Raw genomic sequence first — 7857 nt, 5'->3', positions numbered from 1 at the left:
ACATGTCTTCATTTATATGACCAAATTGAGCTCTCAGATCAGTTAACAAGGTTTGTTTTGCTTTGTTTTTTTGTTTTTGTTTTTGTTTTACTCCATGAATACATTTTTGTGTGATTAAATTGCATATGTTATGAGTTAAGAGCACTCGATAATTTAATTTGGTGCCGATGAAGCGTTCTAATCATTGAAGTCAGGGGCTATTTTCACTGTTAGTTCCATGGATTTAAAAACATCACCAAAATGTAACCAGCTGTCTTATAAAAGTTTCTCATTTTGTGACATAACTCCTAATTTATTGATTATTTATGGTAAGATTGTTATCCTTCCCTATCTAGTTTAATAATTACTCTACTTTCTTATCAGAAATCTGATAATAGTCCCACTATTAAATATATTTTGGTAAAGATCACCATGACATAGCAAACAATTGTCATATTGTCTCTTAACTTGTTTATACCAAATATTTATTCTCTAAATAAGTCCTTCTCTATTCAAGATAATTTTTTCTCTCCAAGTTGCTATTCTCTTGCCAGCTAGTGTTTCAGGAATTTGTAGCATTCTGTTCATTACTGCTCCTACACTATATACGTCATTCTTAAATTCCATTTAAGTGTACATGTTTGACATTATCAACTCACAAAAATAGAAACATTCTGATTTCATTAGAAAATACTTCAAATACTTACAGTAATATATCTCTATTAACGGTCTTAATGCTTCATCCAGAATAAACGTCACATGAGAAGAATATTCAGGTTATTCTTATCTCCTTTCTCTAATTTACATGATCGCTGCATTCAAGTCTGAAAAAAAAATAAATGTCTTACTATTAACTACAACGGCACAATTTCTATGTAATTTGTAAAACAAGAAGAAAATGGATGATAATTTTCCCAAACACAATAAGTTCTGAAGACTGAATGAATATACCACAAAGAATTCAAAATATGCAATTTATATATGATGCAAAAATCATCAGGCCCACCAAAATTATATTGAAATGTGTATTGAGCCATGCCAAATATCACACCTTTTACTTCCCCAGAAAGATGAGAAATGAATCTCCACACACTCAGAGTGATCTTAACCACATGTATTTCTATAAAATATATAAAGTATATTTAGGCTACTAAGAAACATAGGACATATATTCTTTATTTTCACCAATTAATTGATTATAATTAAACTGACAACATTTTGGTAACTTAATAAACTAACTTTTATTATTCAAGCAGTCATACGGAAGTCAATTTTACCCTTCTATATCCAACTAAGTTATACATACTCATATTATGTTTAACAAAAAGAATACACATTCAAGTATTGTGAGAAATTTGTTAAATGAAGTTGAATTGAATGGAAATCAAACCAACCAACATTAATGGACATGACCTCCAATGTAAAGACTCTTTAAGGCTAATGATCTGTTTTAGGCTGTTTTCAGGGATACAAACTTAATATCTAATAGTAAAAGCTACAAAGTGTTGAGATACAGTGGCTTTAATTAGTAAAAAAAAAAAAAAAATACAAGGTATTTTAAGTACTAATGCTGTAACTCTCTAACCCCTACCTCCCACTGTCAGAATTTGGTGGATTCATTTCATGTGACCCCTCAAGATTGCCACAGAGAACAAGGGTAGTAGAAGCCACCCGATGTAACCCTATAATCTCACTCACGGTGTGGGAAGGCATCTGGAAGAATAAATAACTTGATAAAAGAAGACCTGCCTCTCTAAAACAACATCGCTAGCTCTGCCGCAGTTACTAACGGATAGCACTGGGCTAAGTAGCTTTGCTGGTAGATAACCCACCTCCCTTCTCATTGGATGGTATGTCCAGTCTGATTTTTAATATAACCTTTACCTCCTGTGTGTGACTCTTTCCCCTGTCCTGATCAAGGTTAATTCTTGCCATCCAGAAACTTCAAAGAATCAATTTATATATTTATAAAAAATCTATATAAAATTTCAAGGTTGAGTTGACTGCAGAATCAAGAATTTTAATCAGAAGTAATTTCAGTTATAACTTCAATATGCCTTTTGTCTGTTTAGTTTTCCATCTACGGACTCATTTAATATATGTATTCTCTGTTACATCTCTTACAACTCTATCTTTTCTAGAAACTTCTATATTTATGTTTTTCCTATTTTATTTTTTTGATGAATACTTCAACAATTATTTCATCATGCCCCAGGCAATCACTGCAAATTTTAAAAATCTATTTCTGGAATCCCAAATGTTTTCATTTCAGAATTTTTTGTACATTTTCTTTTCTTTCAGTATTTGCCCCTAGGCTCTGATTATTTGATTTTCATCTCCTTCTGTTGTATTATAATCTCTTTTTGAAACTTTGTATTTCTTCATTATAGTCTCACATTTTAGAAATAATATTTTGCTTTAACATTTATGAGACTATGAATCATCAGACCTCTTATAATACCTTGGCTCATTCAAGACAGATGTTTTTCATCCCTTTTACTTACATGCCTTGTCTACTCTTGAATGTGGTGTAGGTGTGATGTTCCTATTTATAGATACGGCATTGCTTTTTCAGTTGTTGAAAGAGGTCATTTAGGAACTGAAATAGTATATGTGGATGCATGAGTGCATGTGCAACAATCTCTAATTGTCACTCAATGTCCTTGATTCAAACATACTCTGAAAAATGTTCTTAGTTTGGCTAAGTTAGCCTATCTTCTCAGTGTGTTTGCGTGTTTTGTTTTTCAGATATGCGCTCAACATCGCCAAGTGTCAATCCCTTTAAGTCCTAGAGTCACTCAAGAAATATCTGTTGAATTACTGAATGAATGAATAATTAATGAATGAATACTTTCCCCATTTGATCTAATAATGATAGCCACTGGTCCCTCCCTTATTAGGATTAATAAGCTGTGTGCAATTTAATTAACAAGGTACTTTGCATGGAAATTCTTCTTGCTTGATAACTGAGGTAGTATGTGTTGGCCTTCAGGGTCTTATGTTTCAGTTTCCATTAAGGCTGGCATCCCAGTTAGCTGGCAAATTTACAAACGCTACGTGGGTGAATTTATGGATAGTTGGAGGCTGAATCTGCTTAAGGGCTCACTGTCAGATCTCCGACACCAGTGCCTGCGCTGTCCGAAATGTCAATGAGGCTGTTAGGAAGCAGGTACCACTACCCAACATTTGTAAAAGTTATAATCAGCCCCTAAACTAATCAATTTTTAAATAACTTTTCATCCTGATATTCAATAGGTTATTGATTATTTTGTAAGCCCAGAGTAGGATTCTTGTAGCAATATTTTCTCCCAAGGATCAAAAGAGGAACTTCACAGTGAAATCACTGTACTAATTGTTTTTCAACATAAGAGGTAACTTTTCTCATCAAGATGACAACCTTATAATCTACCTAGTTATCTTCTGGAGAATACAAAACTATAAACTTGGAACCAGAAATAAACAAAGGTGGGGGGATGAGGGACAGTAAAGGTTTTGCATCAAACCCCCGCGTCTTTCACTGCGCCCTGCATGCCCACTCGTGCCTTCTGCTCACACCCTGCCTCTGAGCTTGTGGAAAACAGCAGTCCGGTCTCTTTGGCTCTCCGCAAGGAGTCGCATCTCTGCCACCCTCGTCTCTGGTGGGCATCCTGCTGCTCCACAGGCACGGCTGGCACTGGGACCCAAGTGGCTCCTGAATTCTGAACCCACTCAAGTCATATGGCTCTTAGAACTCCAGGTTCTGGGAAACATTAAGGCTCTTGCTCATTCTTTAATTCCCCTCACAGGCCATATTTAAATTTGTTCCTATGACCCCCAAATACAACCCAAAACAACACAAAAAGAACCGTACAGTAGGCTCTGTGTGACTTTATTTGCAACCCAAATATCTAACCTCAAAACTCTCTTGTGTGTTCCTTGATGCTTTCTAAAGCTATTACTCAACCTAGGCTTTTTATACAAGTGGGAGCTGGAGGAGTTAATGGGAGAGATTTGCTGCTACCAGGCCAGTCTTCTTCAGTTTGATTCATTCAAATTATTCTTAAAAGGCTTTAGTAGACTGACCAACATTTAGTACTATTACTTGTAGGTTGTTATTTAATTTCAATATTTATTTTATTTATCAAGACATATACATAAGTATGTCTTCATGTGGACCTGTGATATTCTTGTGTGACGTTTTCTGAAGCTAGTGTCCATACTTTATTAAGAAATTTGTAATTTGTGAAAAAAAAAGTTACCATTCAAAGAATTTTAAATTAGAAGATTCTAGATAGCATTCTCATATAAGAAAGAGGTCAGATTTCCAGGACCTGTTTATAAGTTGTCTGTCGCTTATTTGGGTGTAGTGTATTGTCTGCTTATAACAATGTTAACAATGGTATTTAAATTCTCAGAATTGTCAACCAAAGCATCTACATTTTGGCTTCATTATATTTTGGTAAGTGTGTCTAGGAACTATGCCACCACTAAAAACACAAATAATGGTCAGAAGTGAACACATCATCCTGACTTCCAATTTGGGATTCAATATGCAGGGAGTCCTGTCCATTTCCCCTTAGCTTCCTGTTCATGCCTTATGGGAGTCAGCGCTGCCATGAAAATGGTCCCTGTCATTCTCAAACAGTGACATCCAAAGCAGAAGTCACCAAATAATCAGCTAAATCAGGACCCACAATTTGGCATGACAATAACAGCAATATTATAGTAACTAACATATCTTCACTGATCAATGAATGTCAGGTCAACATTTTATCTGGCTTTTTCATTCAAATATGAAATAAGAAGTGCCATTATCATCTTCATGTTGCATTATAAGAAAATGAGTCTAAGAATACTAAGTAATTTTATCAATGTCACGTACCTGGCTACTGATGACTCAAACCCATTTTCGTCACAATGTTAATACAACACAATGTATTCTTTCCATCAAATCATGCTTTTTTATGCCTGAATTATTTATGTTAAAAATAGTAAGATTTTTAACCAAGTATGAAAGGAATACCATGATATATAAGCCCTTACAGACAATACTTGAATTTTTAAAAATATAATGTACAAGTATTTGATATTTTTTTAAATTAAAAGGAAAAATATTGAATAAACTTGATAGAAATTGGATCCTCTGAAGTATCTCATTCATGCAAAATTAAATAAGAATGGTATGAATATCAACAAGCTAAAATGCTGAATTTCTGAATTAAATATTATAGAATACACATGGGAAATGAAAATGAAAAATTTGCATGACTCTCAGAAAAATACATACAGTTCAAACATAACCTGCTTTTGAGGGTTCCATAAACATGAGGGACTCTCTATTGCTTTATCTATAGCTGTATCTATATCTATTATATAAATAACTCATGACTTTCCAAAGGTAAATGTTAAGGAATATTTAAAACAAAATTTAAATGTACAAAAATGTTTATATGTTGAACAGTTCACATCAATATTTAAGTAAGATGATTCTATACAATCCTATGCAATTCATGTAAAAATAAATAAATGATTGAGCCTCTACCAAGCACTGCACTGATAAACATCAAGTAAATTCCTAAGTTGGACAGGAAATATTTGTAGGATATTAGATTTATTCTATCCAAGTAGGCCAAGTTAATGACAATTACTGTATTTATCTGTGGCACGAAAGTGGGTGAGCTGCTACTGAATTCTGAAAAATTTAAGTAACTTCATCTCGTATACACATTGTTTTCACATCACTATCTCACATTAAAATGTCTACATAGAATATGTTTTACTTGACCATTAATTACAATTAATTTTATGTGAGGAAATTTTGTGAGTTCTTTGTTGCTAGTTTCTTGTGTTTACTTTGTAATTTTATATTTCTCTTGACTACTGAAGAAACTCTTGGCTCTCACAAAACCCAGTATGCCAGCCAGTACAAAATTTAAATGCATACATTTACTCACAAACTTCAGATGCTATAGAAAGAGAACATAAAAATATCTGCCTATTTTTGCATGGTAAAATCAAGCAATTGATTAAGAATTTGGAAAAATGCACAAATTATAACCTCAAAGAGTTATGTCACTTCCACATTAAGAATTTTTAATCATGACTTATTTATGTGAATTGTCTTTTTGTAAGATCTTTGCTGGATAGCAGTTTTAATATCTAAGATTTCATCTAACCTTTTTCAGGTCAGGGATTGATAAAACCTTTGTAAATGGAAAAAATAAAACCTTGACATTTACAGTTTAATATCCAAATAAGCACAAATAATTTGTTTGCAAGGATCTACCTGGAAAGATACAGTGCTGGCAAGATTGAGAATTGGAGGATAAAGGCCAAATTCACATTGGTCCAAAACGATAAAGTTGTCAAAATGTTGAATAGGTTGAAGATGCATTATTTTCTGACAATGGTTTCACAAATCATAGTCAGCAGGGCTAACCTGAAAGTTAGAGAGTCACCCGAGGGAACAGTAATTTTGTGAGTAGCATGCTTAAGGTCTCAGATCCTTCTCTGGCCTTTCACGTGTCTGCACAGTCACTGGGACTGAATGAGAAAAAGCATGAATTGTGATTTTGGAGAATTTGGGAATACTTTCCAATTTTCATGCACTTTCATGTCATCTGTATTTCACTTCCTGAAAAATATACAAGCTCTGATTGCTGGATTATGTTTTAGGAGTTTTCATAAAAGTCTTGTGCCTTCAAGTAATTGCTCGAAAAAAGTTGTTTGTAAATGAATGTTTTCAAGCACTAGTTGATGCAGTGTTAAGTTTTTCACATCCTAGAGTGAGCTTTGGAAACTGTACTGCTAATGAACTGATTTTACTTAACTTTTCAAGTGTTTACTTTCAAAAAGAAACAAAAATACCAATTTCATTTTTATTCAATGATATAGATATTTACCAGCTAACCATATTTCACTAAGATTATGTATTACCTTACATTTAAGAAAATATTCTTCACATAAAATTAGAAAAGAAAAATGATTTTAAAATAACTCAGAGCTGACATACAGTTGTTTGCAATTTTTATCGGTTACATAGCAAATTTTACATCTTAAATGTTCTTTGCAGGTAAAAATGTTAAATTGGGAAATGACAAATATTTATTTTGATCACTTATTTGCACAATGCAGTACTCATTTCACTATCTAACCTTTTACTTTTGAGTATAATAATACAGAACTATATAGATAGTGTTGCTTCCTTTAATTGAGTGTCCATAGTCATTAAATTATTGTACCTTTCAACCTAAGAATACTTAGGCACAATTAGAGAAAGATATTCCCTGACTAAGATTACTTAGATTAAGCATTGGTTTAAAAGTTACTAGACATCACGGGATGATCATTATTGTAAACTGTACAGGTAAAACTAGTATTGTACTTGGGTTTGATTAAGCCTTTTCTAAAGCACAGATCAGTGTGGCAAGTCTTCCCAACCAATTGTTAGAAATCCTAATTTTCTTCCATTTAACAGTTTAAATATTTTTGTATATTTTGAATCATTTGTTTTGAACAAATATGTTTCTGCCATTAGGCCTTAACATTTGCTTCTTGTTTTTTCAAGGACTGTCTTCCCAGAAACTTCCCTCCTCACATCTTCCTGTTTTACTCTCTTGCTTCCCTCCAGTGACCTCAAATCATCCTCTCGGGACCCAGTCACACTATGTAGCATGATCCTTCTCCCTCACACATCTCACCCTGATTTATATTTTGAATAAAGGAATTCCCTCCCCCATTATCCTGATTTATACTTCGATGATTTACCAGATATTTTCCCTCACAAATCATAGATCATCATATTAATAATCTTAACTTTACAAAACTACGAATGTTCTATTTTATGATGTGCCTTTTATAGAACAAAATAGAGCATGGTCACCATTCCAATTTAATAAA

The 7857-nt window shown here is 33.2% G+C and overlaps 1 long non-coding RNA gene across 1 annotated transcript in view; it reads right to left on the bottom strand.

The window, feature by feature from the left end:
* Positions 1–694: 694 nt before the first annotated feature.
* Positions 695–7857, bottom strand: part of LOC130684411 (uncharacterized) — a 206912-nt gene continuing 199749 nt past the window's right edge. The window contains exon 3 of the long non-coding RNA XR_008998676.1: positions 695–803. This is a non-coding gene — a long non-coding RNA (uncharacterized LOC130684411). The remainder of the gene's footprint in view (positions 804–7857) is intronic.

This window comes from Manis pentadactyla, chromosome 7, assembly GCF_030020395.1.
Source record: "Manis pentadactyla isolate mManPen7 chromosome 7, mManPen7.hap1, whole genome shotgun sequence".
Lineage (NCBI taxonomy): Eukaryota > Metazoa > Chordata > Mammalia > Pholidota > Manidae > Manis > Manis pentadactyla.
The sequence above is the reverse complement of the archived record's forward strand: the minus strand, read 5'-3'. Positions and strand labels throughout refer to the sequence as shown.